The sequence below is a fragment of the Solanum verrucosum genome, unplaced genomic scaffold, assembly GCF_900185275.1.
Source record: "Solanum verrucosum unplaced genomic scaffold, falcon-dt-bn FXZP01000280.1, whole genome shotgun sequence".
Taxonomy (NCBI): Eukaryota; Viridiplantae; Streptophyta; class Magnoliopsida; order Solanales; family Solanaceae; genus Solanum; species Solanum verrucosum.
In genome coordinates this window covers 3416767-3431809 of record NW_026019982.1, presented here as the reverse complement: position 1 = coordinate 3431809, position 15043 = coordinate 3416767, and positions in this window count along the sequence as shown.

Sequence of the window (15043 nt, the reverse complement as noted above, 5' to 3'; positions counted from 1 at the left end):
TTTGGTTTGATTTTCCTCTATTCGGTTCGACTTTTTTTCGGTTTGATTATTCGGTTATGTCAATAATTAATAATATAACCAAAGTAATAATATTTAATCCCTTTAATATACTTTCTAATATAAATCATAAGTAAAACTTAAAACACAATACTTATAAGTACACCTATTATAGATGTAATTCAAACATAAAATATAAACGTAATCATCATGAAAGGCAATAACCAAAAAAGGGACAAAAGTGGTTAACTCCAACTTAATTATAAACCTAAACATTATATATATATATATATATATAATAAGCCACAATGCAACTAGGATTGTAACTATCTTGTTAACTTTCAACCAAAAGCTAACAAGATTTTTAGTTACATATTTATTATTTAACTAAATAATAAATATGTCATTTCTATATATATTTATTACTCATTCCTTTTGAATTTGTTAATCTGATTTTGATCTGACACATAGTTTACGAAAGTAAATTACATTTTGAGAAAAAACATTAAGTAATACTTGAAGTTGTCCTAGATTTGCAAAAAAATACCTTAACTTTGTGTGCGTCCTATTACCCCACAAAACATTCAAAATCACAATAAATACACATTTTTTACACAATATTTCCACTTTGGACAAAAATATCCTTCGAATGTGCAATTTCTTAAAAACAAAAAGTCGGACCCATTATTGATGTATTCAAGGATGCTTTGGTAATTTCCTATGAAAAATTTGTTTTGTTCGTTTCTTTTAAATTTATTTTACTATACTAAATAATTCTATAAAATATTATGAATCACGATAATTAATTACTTAAATATTTAAAAGATATAAAAATATATAAAAGATCTGATTGACTCTTCAAATTTTACCGGTGACACATAAATTGGGACAAATGAAATAATATATATTATTTGAAAATTTCTTAGAAAGTACTATAAATTACAGTAATTAACAGCTAGAAATATTTCAAAGACAAAAAAAATTGATTGAATCTCAAAAAAATTTTAGTACTACATAAATTGAGAAAAAAGAAATGACCTCTATTATTTGAAAATGGCGTAAAAGTATTACAAATCATACAATAAGAATTAACAATTTAAAATTTTAAAAGACTTTAATACTTTATACTTATTCTATTTCCACTTTGGACAAAAATATCCTCCCAATATGCATATTTTTTTAAACAAAAAGTGGGACCCATTATTGATGTATTCAAGGATGCTTTGGTAATTTCCTATGATGAATTCATTTTGTTTTTTGTTTAATTTTTTAAAAAATAATTATATAAAATATTATAAATCACAATAATTATTTACTTAAATATTCAAAAGATATAAAAATATGTAAAAGATCTGATTAACTCTTCAAATTTTATCGATGACACATAAATTGGACAAATGAAATAATATATATTATTTGAAAATTACTTAGAAAATACAATAATTTACAGTAATTAACAATAGAATATTTTAAAGACAAAAAAAATTGATTGAATCTCGAAATTTTATTAGTACCACATAAATTGAGAAAGTAGAAATAACCTTTATTATTTCAAAAATGCGTAAAAGATATTACAAATCATACAACAATAATTAGCAATTTAGAATAAAAGACATAAATTTTTTTTTACCATAGTTAACAATAATTAAAAATTTAAACTATTTTAAATTAATATTAAAGTTTGATTAACTCTTTAATTTTGTCTTTGTCACATAAATTGAAACAAAAAATGATACATATTGGGCCCGTGCTAGCACGGGCTCCGATGTCGTGTGTATATATATATATAATTTGGTTTTTTTCAGTTTTTATTTTTTAAAACACGAAACCAAACCAAAAAACCAAATAAAGTAATTTATTAATTCAAAACCAAAAAAACAATTCAAATAAGAATTCGGTTTGATTTTATTTGGTTATTTGATTTAATCCGAATAGTGCACACCCCTACCTTTAGCTCATTATTAGACCATCAACTCTTGCTATTAAGCCCATCACTAATTCACTATAATGTATAAACACATTATTATGAATTTTTTTCGGAAAACGATTATTTTTGTACCATAATATAATGATTAGGATTCATAAAAGAGAAAATGAATGTTGAATATTTAGATCGTAGACAAAGAAAATTCATCTACGTCGTGAGAATAATCAATGAATGGTGACTCAGACAATCCTGATTATTGCAAATTCGCTTCCACCGAGGATCAACTCTTGAGTTTTTTAACTAGTATTTACATGATTAAATACTATATTGACATATATAAATTAAGGCATAATACATAAATATACTCTTTTAACTTGATATCAATATGCATTTATATCCTTTAATTTTGGGTATGCATAAGACATCAGTAGGCACTTTAAATTGTATAAAGTAACATTGAACAAGTAGACACATGTATCATATGTGACGTTCTATATCGAAATTTGCATCCTACATGGTGTCCTATGTGTATTATGCCATGTAGGACACAGTTCTACTTGTTGAATTTTATACAAGTTTAAGTGTCTACTTGTGAACACCCAAAATAGAATGACATAGATGTTAGCTACGCCAAGTTAAATGACACGTTTATGAACTATATATGCCATAAATTAAACTCCAGGGGTCGTTTGGTATGAGGTATATGGTATAATAATCTAAGGGATAAAATTCAGGACTATCTTATCTAGCGTTTGGTCGGAGGTATTAGGTAGTCCTGAGATTATTTATCACACCATTTATACCTTAGTGATGGAATAAGTTATCTCATATACATGCACTACACCAAAAATGATCTTTAGCAACATTTAGTTAGCGGCAATAACTTAATGTGCCGCTAAACATGTATTTTTAGCTGCAATTTAGCACTCTTTGTAAGTGTCAGTAAAGCCTATAGCGATATTGGATCCAATGGAAATTAACTAATGCCGGTAAGGCTTTAGCATTTTTGTTAACGTGTATATTTATTGCCGCTAAAAGTTATTTTTATTACAGTAACGATAGAATAATTTATCTTGAGATAATTTGTTCCCAACCAATCGACCGTATGATAACCTAAAATGAATAATAAGCAATATGTTACTCTAAATATCTTAAATTATATATACTGATACCATAAAACATTTATATATTACCTGTTGAATTTATATAAAGAGGAGTTCATTGGTAATAATGGTGATCAACTAAGAAGAGAACCCAAGAATATGGCTATGGATAGTTCATCATCAAATAGTCTAAAAAGTCCCATGTTGCCTTCAACATCATTGGAGACAAACAAATGGTGGATTATTATTATTAACAAGGTAATTGATGTTGAAGAAGCCAAGAATCAAATATTGTTCTCTTTGCCAATGATTGTTGTGACTAGTTGTTTCTACTTCATCAATCTTGTGTCTGTCATGTTTGCTGGTCATCTTGGCAAATTTGAACTTGCTGCCTCAAATCTTGGTAATTCATGGGCAGAGGTCACTGGTCTCTCTTTGATGGTATGCATCTAATTCTTTCCTCCTTATAAAAATAGAATTTTTTTTGTTTTTATAAAGTTGCATTTTTTTTTTATAATTTGAAATTATGTTTGGATATGCATTTTATTTACCAGTTTCAAAAACTAATGATCGAGGTGTGGTTGGTGAGAAGGGGGGAGGGGTAATATAACTTCAATTCACCAAACCAAGGTTGTTCCAAGAAGATCTCGTTTCCCCTTGGTGAGAGACAACAAAAAAAAGTGAGAGTAAAGATGCGGTGTGTTGGAGACTTGGAGGTGTGGGAAGGAAACAAACAATGTGAAATGTCAGTTGTAGAATTTGTTTTCCTTCTGTAATTGTAGAAGTCATTTTTCTCATTTTTAAGCAATTTATTTCTTAGAAAAAAATATTTATCAAAATCTTTTACCAACCAAACAATACACCCCAAATTTTCAAATTTTGATGATTTCATGGAAAATAAATATTTGAAGATAAATTTCTAAAATTTATGGCCAAATGATAGATTATAATGGTGTGAAAGTATTGCAAAACATGTTGATCATAAACACAAGAAAATATTACTATAATCAAAGTATAAGAAATAATAGATATATAATTATGAAAATCTAAGGACAAAAATTACAAGAGTAATACTATGACTAGCAGTATGGAAGAATTAGCTAGAAAACACTCTATTAGGTGCTAACCCACTTCCTTAATTTGTGTCCTCACCTATCTAAGATCATGTCCTTAATAAGCTGAAATTGCGTCATTTCCTGTCTAATCACCTCTGCCCAATACCTCTTCGGCCTGGACTCATCTATCGCTAACCTCTCACCCCTCCACACTAGGACGCCCATGCATATCTCTTCACATGTTCGAACCATTTTAATTAGTCTCACTTCCTTTATTTTGTCCTCCACTGAAACCACTCTCACCTTATAATTCTCTGAAAGTTACACCAATTATAAAGTTTTTTAGTACAGAGGTGTGAGAGTACTTATACCTTGTCTATATCAGGTTTTAGGAGAGGTAGAAGTAGGATGAAGAAAATTTAAGTGGGAAGATCGATGATCAGACAAGACAAGACATGACATATCTCCAACTTATTGAAAACATTACTTTAGATAGAAAGATTTGAATATAAAAAATAAAAGTAAAAGACTAGCATATAGTTGTGTGTTATAGTACTTTTTCAAAGAAGAGGTAAAGGAGCTAGCCTGCTTTTCTCATTTTCTTCTTATTAAGTAGTCTTAACTCTTACCTAGTATTTGTATAATACTAGTATACGTGCCCGCGCGTTGCGCGGAGATTACTAAAAATTATTTAATTGTTCATATATATTTCATCATTTTGATTTTATTAAAATATAATTATCATCATATTTTTCATGCAATATACTTAATATCATAAATTTTTATATAACTAAAGGAACAAATCATATAAATGCATGGGCACGATCATCAAATAACATTTTTGATAAAACTAAATATTATAATTATATATTTCTTATACAAACGTTTCAAAAATATATTATGATTAAAAATAAATAAGAATGAAAGAATTAAGAGAATATGTTGGTACACTCTCTCAAATAAATATATGAAAAAAAATTATTTATTATTTTCTTTCAATGGAGAGATTTTGTGTAAACTAAATAATTTATTCATTTTCAAAAAAATTTCATAATGATTTTAAAATATTTATCTGAATAATAAATTCCTCATGTTAATGTTCAATTTAAAAGTTGTGTACAAAAATACATGACATCTCTTTATTCATTTCATATTGATCAAGTGTCTACGCTTTTACTCCTCTAAGTGTTATCTAAGTAAGCTAAACATTTTTTATATATAAAAAAAAGAGGACGGACTCTTCAATTATAAAAAAAAAAAAAATTTTGAGTTGAAAAATTGTATATCCACTATAAAAGTTAAATATGTGATAGTTATAACTAATAAGCATTACATTAAGTTATGGAATAGTTTAAAAATTAAGTACAATATTAAAAACATGATTTATATTTTAGATTATATAGCCATATATATGGGAATGTAATTAATTATTTCCATAAAAATAGGCTCATTAAGAGTTGAGAGATGGTATATTTGAAAAACAGTTATAAATGTTAAAGACAATATTTCGCAAAAGTTTGAAAATAATTTAATAACAGTTAAAATTATTTTAATGTTAATTATAAATATTGTTATTTTAACATATTCATTGTTGCCTACATTTTTTGAAACAACTGAATGTATTTCAAATTCATTGTTGTCCATATTAGTAATTATTAGGTTTAAAATTTTTATTTTATAAAACTTAAATTGTTAAATTTTTTAAATTAATTTTGTGAATTCAATATAAGTTTTGTTTTTAAAAGACTCCATTATGCATGGAACAATTATTTCAGCCACGTATTCATAATTAGTTAATACTTATTTATAATTAGTTAATATGTATTTTAATAATGATACAATGCAATCTAAAAATACGAATGTGTCTTAATATTTTTGAAATCAATTATTTTTCTTAATTGTTCTCTCCAAAAGCTTTTGCCCTTTTTTAATGTGTGAGATTATGCATGTATATGTATATTGTGTTGGGGGCAGAGGTTGACCTTTTTTTTTTGTTTTAATTTTTTTTATTGAGTTTGCAATTTTTATTTAAAAAAATTTAACGTTTGTGGTGGTTACTGAGTAAGTTTACACATATTTTTAAAATTTTAATCAAATTATTTTTTATTTTATAATCTTAAATTGCAATTTCAAACTATTTAATTTTCCGTTATTTATAAACTAATTTTAAAAAGGATAATGAAATTTTTGGAAAAGAGTTACGTTGATTGGTGAAGAATTATCCGTTTGTGAATATTTTATCACTAACCACTCCTTTTATTTAGGGTAGAAGTGGGAAGTTAATGTGCAGTTAAATTTTTTTCTTTTTTCATTATTATTAAATAAAAATGTGCAGTTAGATGGTTCAAATTTTAAAAATACCTTTCCAAAAAAAGGACCACGACGTTGAGCTTTTTTAAAACATATACTATTTATTTTTATTTTTAATTTTCTTTTTAGTGTTTGGAATTTCTATTTTTATTTTTAGAATTCCAATTAATTTTAATAATTTACAAATTTTGTATTTTTTTGGTAGTGCTGACAATAATCATTATAAATATTTTAAGAGTCCAAACTGTATTAAACAATATATAACAATCATCTTTTTATTTATTAGCTTTATTTTCAATATTTGATGATTTATGTTATTACGGGTATATAAATTTTTTTATTTATTTTTACATTTTTTAGATTTTAATTTAATTCTTCTTTGCGGTATTTTTTTTTTCTGATTTTTATAATATACAGATAAATTATATATCTATATATAGATTATTATTATTATTATAATAATTATTATTAATCTATTATTATTATTATTATTATTGATTTTTCTTTATATGAGGAGATTGTGGAAAGATGGTTAAAATTTAAAATGTACCTTTCCACAAAAAAAAGGACCACACCGTTAGATTTTTAAATACATACACATAATAAATTTTAATTTTTTTTTAAATCTGATTTAGTGTGGTGCTGACATGTGACACTTTTTCTCCTCCTTTTATATGTGCAATTAGATGGTTCAAATTTAAAATTTTAATTAAATTATTTCTTTTTTTTATTTATATTTTATAATCTTCAATTGCAATTTCAAACTATTTAATTTTTAGTTATTTATAAACTAATTTTAATAAACTTTATTATAACAACTTTTAAAACAATTTTAGAAGTAGAGAGTAAACGTCTACGGTTAGAATTTTTTTAATTTTTTTCTTTTAAATATTTTTTACGTGTAATTTAGTAGAAGTAGATAATGTTAATAAACTTCATTATAACACCTTTTATATATGCTTTCACTATTATTTTTTTTGCATAAAATTTTTTAAAATAGCATTCTTTTTCTGTCTATTTTTAAATACAGATTAAAAAAGATTGATTAAAATTTGTAAATTGTATTTTAATTTTAATAATAGATTATATAAAATTAATTTTACGTAATTATTAAATTAGTGATCATAATCTGAAGTTGCATATATAAATGAATAAGTATAAAAAAAGTATTAAAAATTAAAAAATAAAACAAAAAGTAATGGAGTTATAAAACATATAATTAACTTTCAGATTATTTAAAATATAATATATTTAATTTTTAATATGTACATACGTATATGTATATATTTTCTTGGAAAAAATGCTCAATTTTAAAAGTTTTTGACTAATTCTCTACTCGTTGAAAGAGTGAAAGTTTAACATTGAAATATGGAGATGATCTTCATGTAATTTTTCAATGTTATTGAGAGATTCATCGTCACTATCTAGGCCACTAATGCTATTTCATTGATGTCTTTTGATTTTATGCTTTGATCAATAAACTTACTTTCTTGGTTGCTTCCATTTTAAAAAAAATAAAGATAAAACTTGCGTGAATTCATGATTGCTTTAAAAAACTTTCAAGCATATGTGCAAAATCTTGTAAATATTCAACCTAAAGATAAATTATTTCACATCTAAATATTATCATACTCAATATTAAAAATCAAAAAAAATCCATAGTCACAACATAATTAAAAATAAATAAATAATACATTCATTTTTTTAGAGTTTTCAATTTCTTTCATAATTTATTTATCATTTTTTAATCCTCTATATAGTACATAAAAAAACAACATATTTCCTTACAAAATAGGAAGAAAAACACAGAGGCCTCAAAAAAGTGAGATTTTTCCATAATTACCACAAAGTCTGTTCAGTACCATAGTTTACAACGAACTCCTCTTTCTTGAGATATGAATTGCTCATTTAATTGTTCAGCTTCTCTTGATTTTTCTCAATCATTTTTTCTTGACTCGATTATGATCATAAATTTGTGCCTTCTTTTAAGAAGGATAAAGAAATTTTTTGAAAACAGTTACGTTGATTGAGGAAGAATTATCTGTTTGTTTGAATATTTTATCACTAACCACTCCTTTTATTTTAGGATAGAAGTGGGAAGTTAATGTGCAATTAAAATATTTTTTTTTCTTTTTTTTTTTCACTATTATTAAATAAAAAATGTGCAGTTAGATGGTTCAAATTTAAAAAATACCTTTCCATAAAAAAGCACCACAACGTTGAGCTTTTTTAAAAAATATTTTTTAATTTTCTTTTTAGTGTTTGATATTTCTATTTTTATTTTTAGAATTCCAATTAATTTTAATAATTTACAAATTTTGTTTTTTTTGGTAGTGCTGACTGTTTTATTTAAAAAGTATATTTTGGACTGGTTTTAGAGTCGCCACTTAATTTTTAAGAAAAATCAAGAAAACTATTATTTTCAAAAGACTAAAACAGTAAATCTATTGAAAACTATTAAGGGAGTTCGAGGTTCCTATTAATATTCTAGGAAGGTTTTTAAAGCACCTAGAATATCCGCTAATGCGGTTATCCGACGATTAATTATTTGGCTAAAATAATTTTTACTTAGTTTAACTTGCAAAATTTGAACTATTTGTTAGTTAGGACCATTTTAAATAATATGCAGAAATATTCATCTAAGCGAAATATTTTGTAAACTTATACTTAAGTTTTGTAAGAGATGATCGGTTTAGTTAAATTGTTAAGTCAAAATGAACGTCTCGCGGGGATTTGAATTTTTCGACCTTAAGGTTAGCGGCAAATATTAACAAGTACACAAGTATAATAAAATAAAGAGGGAAAGGGAGTTGGACCCAAATCTGGTTTCTGTTCGCCTGGACCAGTATTTGGGCCCATTTTTTGTTTTGGGCCTCCGGCCCATTTGAGTTATCTGCACCTGTCCTAAACTAACATAAAAGTTATTTCTTTGGGCCTCAGGCCCGTCTTCCACCTGTCCTAAATACTAATAAGATGAAATTAAAATAACAAGGGCTTAAGCCCAAAAAATAACAAAATACAATCTTCTGAAATTAAGATTGGCCCAATTTTCAATTCTCCAAATTATTGCGTGTCCTTTCAACTCCGGGACCTGTTCATCGACTTTAGCGATTGGCTGACTCAATGGAGGTGGCATTTGAGCCTTTATGGCTCTCTCGATATGCAAGGAAAAATATGGGAGTTCATGGTGAACTCGGACAAATTTCACATGAAACAAAATGAAAACAAGTAAGTAAATAACCACTAATTTAATGTAAGAAAGAGTCACGAAAATTAAGCTCAGATACTACTGCATTTTAACTTAAACAATCTAAATAGAAGACAAGGCATATCACAGAAATGGGCCCTAATCGGTACATGTGACACTCAAAAGACATTAAACAACTAATAATGTAGTTAAGATTAAACATATACAAAGCCAACAATAGATAAAATAATGCGTCATCCCAAGATCGCCGCTTGATAATGATTTAAATATGATCAATTAATGACCACATGCTAACAAACAAACACGTATTCCACACTACATAGATTTGCACTTCTCATATACAATTTTATTTTTTATTTTTTCTAAAAAAAAAAAAAATATGAGGCAATTGTCCAAAGATTTCAAACTCATTATAACAGAGAGCACATTTGAAGTTACTAAACTTGGTAAATGAAATTTAGACATTCCTTAATAAAAAATAAGAACGAAACTCGATAAGAACCAATGCTTTAATCCTATTTTTTAACAAAAGGTGTCATTGTATTTTAAAACACATAAGGGAAAAGCAATGCAATAATATCATAACATTAATGCTCTCACAAAATCTTAACATTCAAACCAACTATCTATTAGCGCTAATTGGGAAAAATCAAAACCAAAATAAAATAAAACCAAGACACTAGCAACTAAATAGCATATTTGATGGACAACTATCTATGAATACAAGCAGGTGCATTCATTTTCAAGAAGTAAAAGAATTGTCCCGTATCAAATACTAATTACACGAAAAAAAGCTAAACCTTTAGAAATGATTGAGCCTTCACGGCTTAAAAAAATGAACAGTTGAAACAACATGATCCCACAAGGTAAAACTACTAATCCTAGCAGGCAAACAAAAGCTTATGCTAATGTAAATTTCAACACAGTCCTAAACTTGAGGCCTGCTCAAAGAGGCCAAGATCATACAAGAAATCTCGTAAGCAAATTATACATTTCGAGCAGACATGAAGTCAGTTATAAGAGGCAGACAAATGGATATATAGATTAGAAATAGTCAACATTTACACCACAGAGGGAAACTTCATGGGAAAACAGGGAAATAAACTGAGAGCTCTATTGCATTTTAATAACAACAGTAGCAAAACCTCAAGAAAGAACAAAGGAAATCTCTATCATTAATATAAACAATGTTAACATGTAATGACCAAAACATGATTAAGAATATCTAAAACAGCACACATAGAGTAACTAGGAATTGAACAGAACAAAGCTTAGAAAAGATTTTACCTCTTTCGGAGCAGCAAATCTGGGACGAACGAGCAGGAGGCGATGGGCTTCCACCACCCAAATTGAGCCCGAACAATGATTTAAGGAATCTGGGCAGAAAAGAAAAAATGAACCCAAAACTGAAACTATTGTCCCTCTATTTTCGAGGTGTATTGTATATTCAAAATATTTCTCCTCGAACTCTCCTTAGTATTTTGCCTAATAAAAATCCAACCCTTTTCCTACCCCTTTTTTTTTCCAAAAATCCCCCCCCTACAGTGAACAACTAGAGGGTATATATAACAGGGGAATTAGGGCAAAACAGAGGGAAAGTGAATGAAAAATCTGGGTCCAAAGCCCATCCGAAAATTTCAAAACCCAAAAACTTCTTTCACCATTAAGGGGAGACACCCTTTTTCCGAAATTTGGCCATTTCCGGAAGAGGAAAGGGTAGAAGGACGGTTGGGATCGATTCCCGTGTCCTTGGCGAGCAACGTGGCTCTATCTCGAGGCCACAAGGACGAAAGCACGTCGCCCTGCTACTCTGAATCGCGTTGCTGCAGAGGGAAAATAAGGAAGACGACAAAATGAGCAGTGTACTAGGACTGGCTCGCTCACGCCTCTATTGCTTTCCGTGTATTTGACGGAAAGTTGACGTCGCTTGGAGCCGTTGCTCGCGTCGCTCACGCGTTGGAGAAGATGGGGCGCGTACAGGGTCATGGTTTCGCTGGGTTTGCGTCTGGAGTTTCTGCTCAAGTTTGGGGAAGACGTTGGGAGTGGGGTCGGCTGGTACTGTATGTGTGTATGGGTCTGTTAAATGTATTGTATTGTATGAATGGGTTTTTCTTTTGTTTTATGGGCTGGGTCGGGTCGGTTAATTAAGGGTGGGCTGGGAGTAATTGAATGTTGTATTATTTTGGAGTTGCTGTACGTATGAATTGGAAAAAAAAAGGAATTGAGGAATTGGGTTTGAGGAGAAATGGGTTGCTGGAAAGGGGCTGAATCTGGCCCAAAGTTGGTCTTTAAAAATTCATCAAGATAGAATTGACTTTAAATTGGCCATACCAATCTAAATTAAAACCAACTGAAGATTAAAGATGTAACAATAAGATCGGCTAGAGTTCAAAAAGTACGGATTAATATAATTAATTCATGAGCTCTTTAATTTTAACGAAATAAAATAATTAACTTAATTATAAACTAATTAACTTAACAATATAAACGACTAAATAATCAAATGTTTAAATAAAGCTAAAATCTTTTTGAGACAATTTTCGAATATTCATAAAATATACTAATTAGACACATAACTATATAATAACTAACTTAATTATAAACTAACTAATGAACTCAAAATTGTAAACTATTAAATAACTAAACAAACTAACCAAATATTTAATTAAACAAAATATTGTGAGACGATTTTTGAATATTTATAAAGTTCAAAAGTATACACATATTATTTAAAAATTATAAAAAGTGACAAACCATTTAAAACTAACTTGAAAAATATTTTGAATTTTATAAAGCCAATTATTTTAAATCATTTGAAAATTAAGAAACTCAGAAATTAATTATTATCGGGGAGGGTCAAAATTGGGTGTCAACAACTGTCCCTCATTTTACTTGAATTGATATAAGAAATTCGAGGAAAATGAATTTGACTAATCCAATTTTGACCGACCACATAATCATCTTTTTGAAAAAGGGGTTTTTGGTATGGTCTTTAGGAATTATGGCCGAACCCCAGAAGTGGGTTTCCTACATATCTCAGGCTATATGAGAATTCAGGCCACTTGTAGTTTGATACGCTCGATTTGACGCACGATTTTAAAAGAATTCAAAAGTCATTCCGATATCGAGTTATGAGGAGACCGGGATGCTCGGGAATAAGATTTAAGAGCGAGTGTTGGAATACAGTCGAGTTTCAACATCGATTCTGCCTACATATCCCTCAACTCAAGGAATCAGGCTGTTTGTAGTTCGACTCAATCGATTGAAAAGGAAATCCATTATGCTAAGATAACCTTCGGTTCTGGAAGAGTGACAAGTAAGTCGAGTATGAAAAAGAGGCTTGCAACCTCTTAGACATGAATGTGGTGCACTTCACATCCATAATTAAGAACTTACACGGACATAATTCCCAAAGCTCTTGGTGTATTGTCACTCGTATTGGAAAGTTGCTTCCGGTGAACCCAAAATTTTTCGGATGCAAAATAGGAACTGACAAATCTAAGAAAAACCCACATGCCTTCTGATAGGAGTGCGGTTTGATTGTGGTTAAAGTCGCTCCTCTGCTCGCGTCCTAAGAGTTTGACACTCCTCTTTGGACTATGTCCCAGTTCGCTGCTAAGAAAAGGTTCCACGTTGTGCTGCATCCTAATTGATGTCGTCCGCACCTGTGGTTTGTTTTGAGAATTCATCCTCTTGGATGCTCTCGACAAAGACTGAGATAAAATCATTAGCATAAAAATGTCATTCAAATGGAGGGATAGTATCTTTTACCGTGTCGACACTTAATTGTTCTCCTTGAGCATTTGACGTCGACTCCATCAGGTTTGACATAAAGCAAATAAAGCTTGTAGATTATATTTGCAATATAGTCTTCAGTGTAATCTTTTTTTGATGTCAAAGTAATAATATAGGCTGATATAATATGTTGATAGTTCTTTTGATGTCGTTTTCGCAAAGAAAAATGATGCGGTCGATATTGATCTTCTTGTGATGAGTAAATCTTTTTCTTGCGATGTATGAATCTCTTTTCGCGATGCATGAATCTTCTCTTGTAATGCATGAATCCTTATCCCGCAATGCATGAATCTTCTCTTGCAATGCATGAATTTTCCGCGATGTATGACTTCTTTTTCGCGATGCATGACTTTTCCGTGATGCATGACTTTTCTCTTGCAATGCATGACTTTTCCGCGATGCATGACTCTTTTTTCGCGATGCATGATTTTTCCGCGATGCATGACTTCTTTTTCGCGATGCATGATTTATTTCTCTTGCTATGCATGAGTCTTCTCTCTTGCAATGCATGACTTTTCCGCGAGCATGACTTTTTTTTCCGCGATGCATGATTTCTTTCTCTTGCTATGCATGGATTTCTTTTCTCGCAATGCATGAATCTTTTTCCCGCGATGCACGAATCTTTTTCCCGCGATGCATGAATCTTTTTCCCGCGATGCATGAATCTTTTCCCGCTATGCATGACTTCTTTCTCTTGCTATGCACGGTCTTCTTCTTGCTATGCATGATTCTTTCTCTTCTATCATGAGTCTTCTCTCTTGCTATGCATGAAGCTTTTCTCGCGATGCATGATTTCTTTTTAGGATGCCTCACTGATACCAAATGAAGATAATGTTTCACCGAGCAATCATATGTGATCTTCTGGGTATCTTTTGGGATGGCGGTATCGTCTGAATCGACAATATAATAAACATGACCCTCGGAGTAGTGGTATCATCTCATTTGACAACACGATATAAATGACTCTCCGGGTAGTGGTATCGTCTCATTCGATAATACGAATAAAAATGACCCTCGGAGTAGTGGTATCATCTCATTGACAATACGATATAAATGACTCTTCGGATAGTGATATCGTCTCAATTGACAATATAAATAAAAATGACTCTCGGAGTAGTGGTATCGTCTCATTTGACAATACGTATAAATGACTCTCCGGGTAGTGGTATCGTCTCATTCGGCAATACGATATAAAAACCTTCAGGGTAAGAATATTATCATATCTGATAATATAATGCAGATAAATATCCTCCAAGCATCTTTAGTTGCTGGAAAATAATAATATTTCTCTCTTCAAGGTTTTCATTTGTCCCATCTCCGAACTAATTGCATGTTATTATGAACCTTGCCTTGCTGAGAATTTGAATAAAGTAATGTTACTCATATTCCACTTCTTGGTATAAGAAGCATAAAATATTTCCTGCATCCACAGAAAAGTTGTCAATTTGGGGAGTTCTTCACCCTTTTGACTTCTCCATATTCATTGAATGGAAGAATATGCCGATCTTGAGGCACCCTGTAGACCTACATCCATAGAAAAATTTGTTAGTTTAAAAATGAACTGATCTGTGTTGATCTCTTCAGTTGTCTGCTCCTTATCTTGCTATCCTCGGTTGATTTCTCCGGTCTCCCACTTCTTGATAGATAA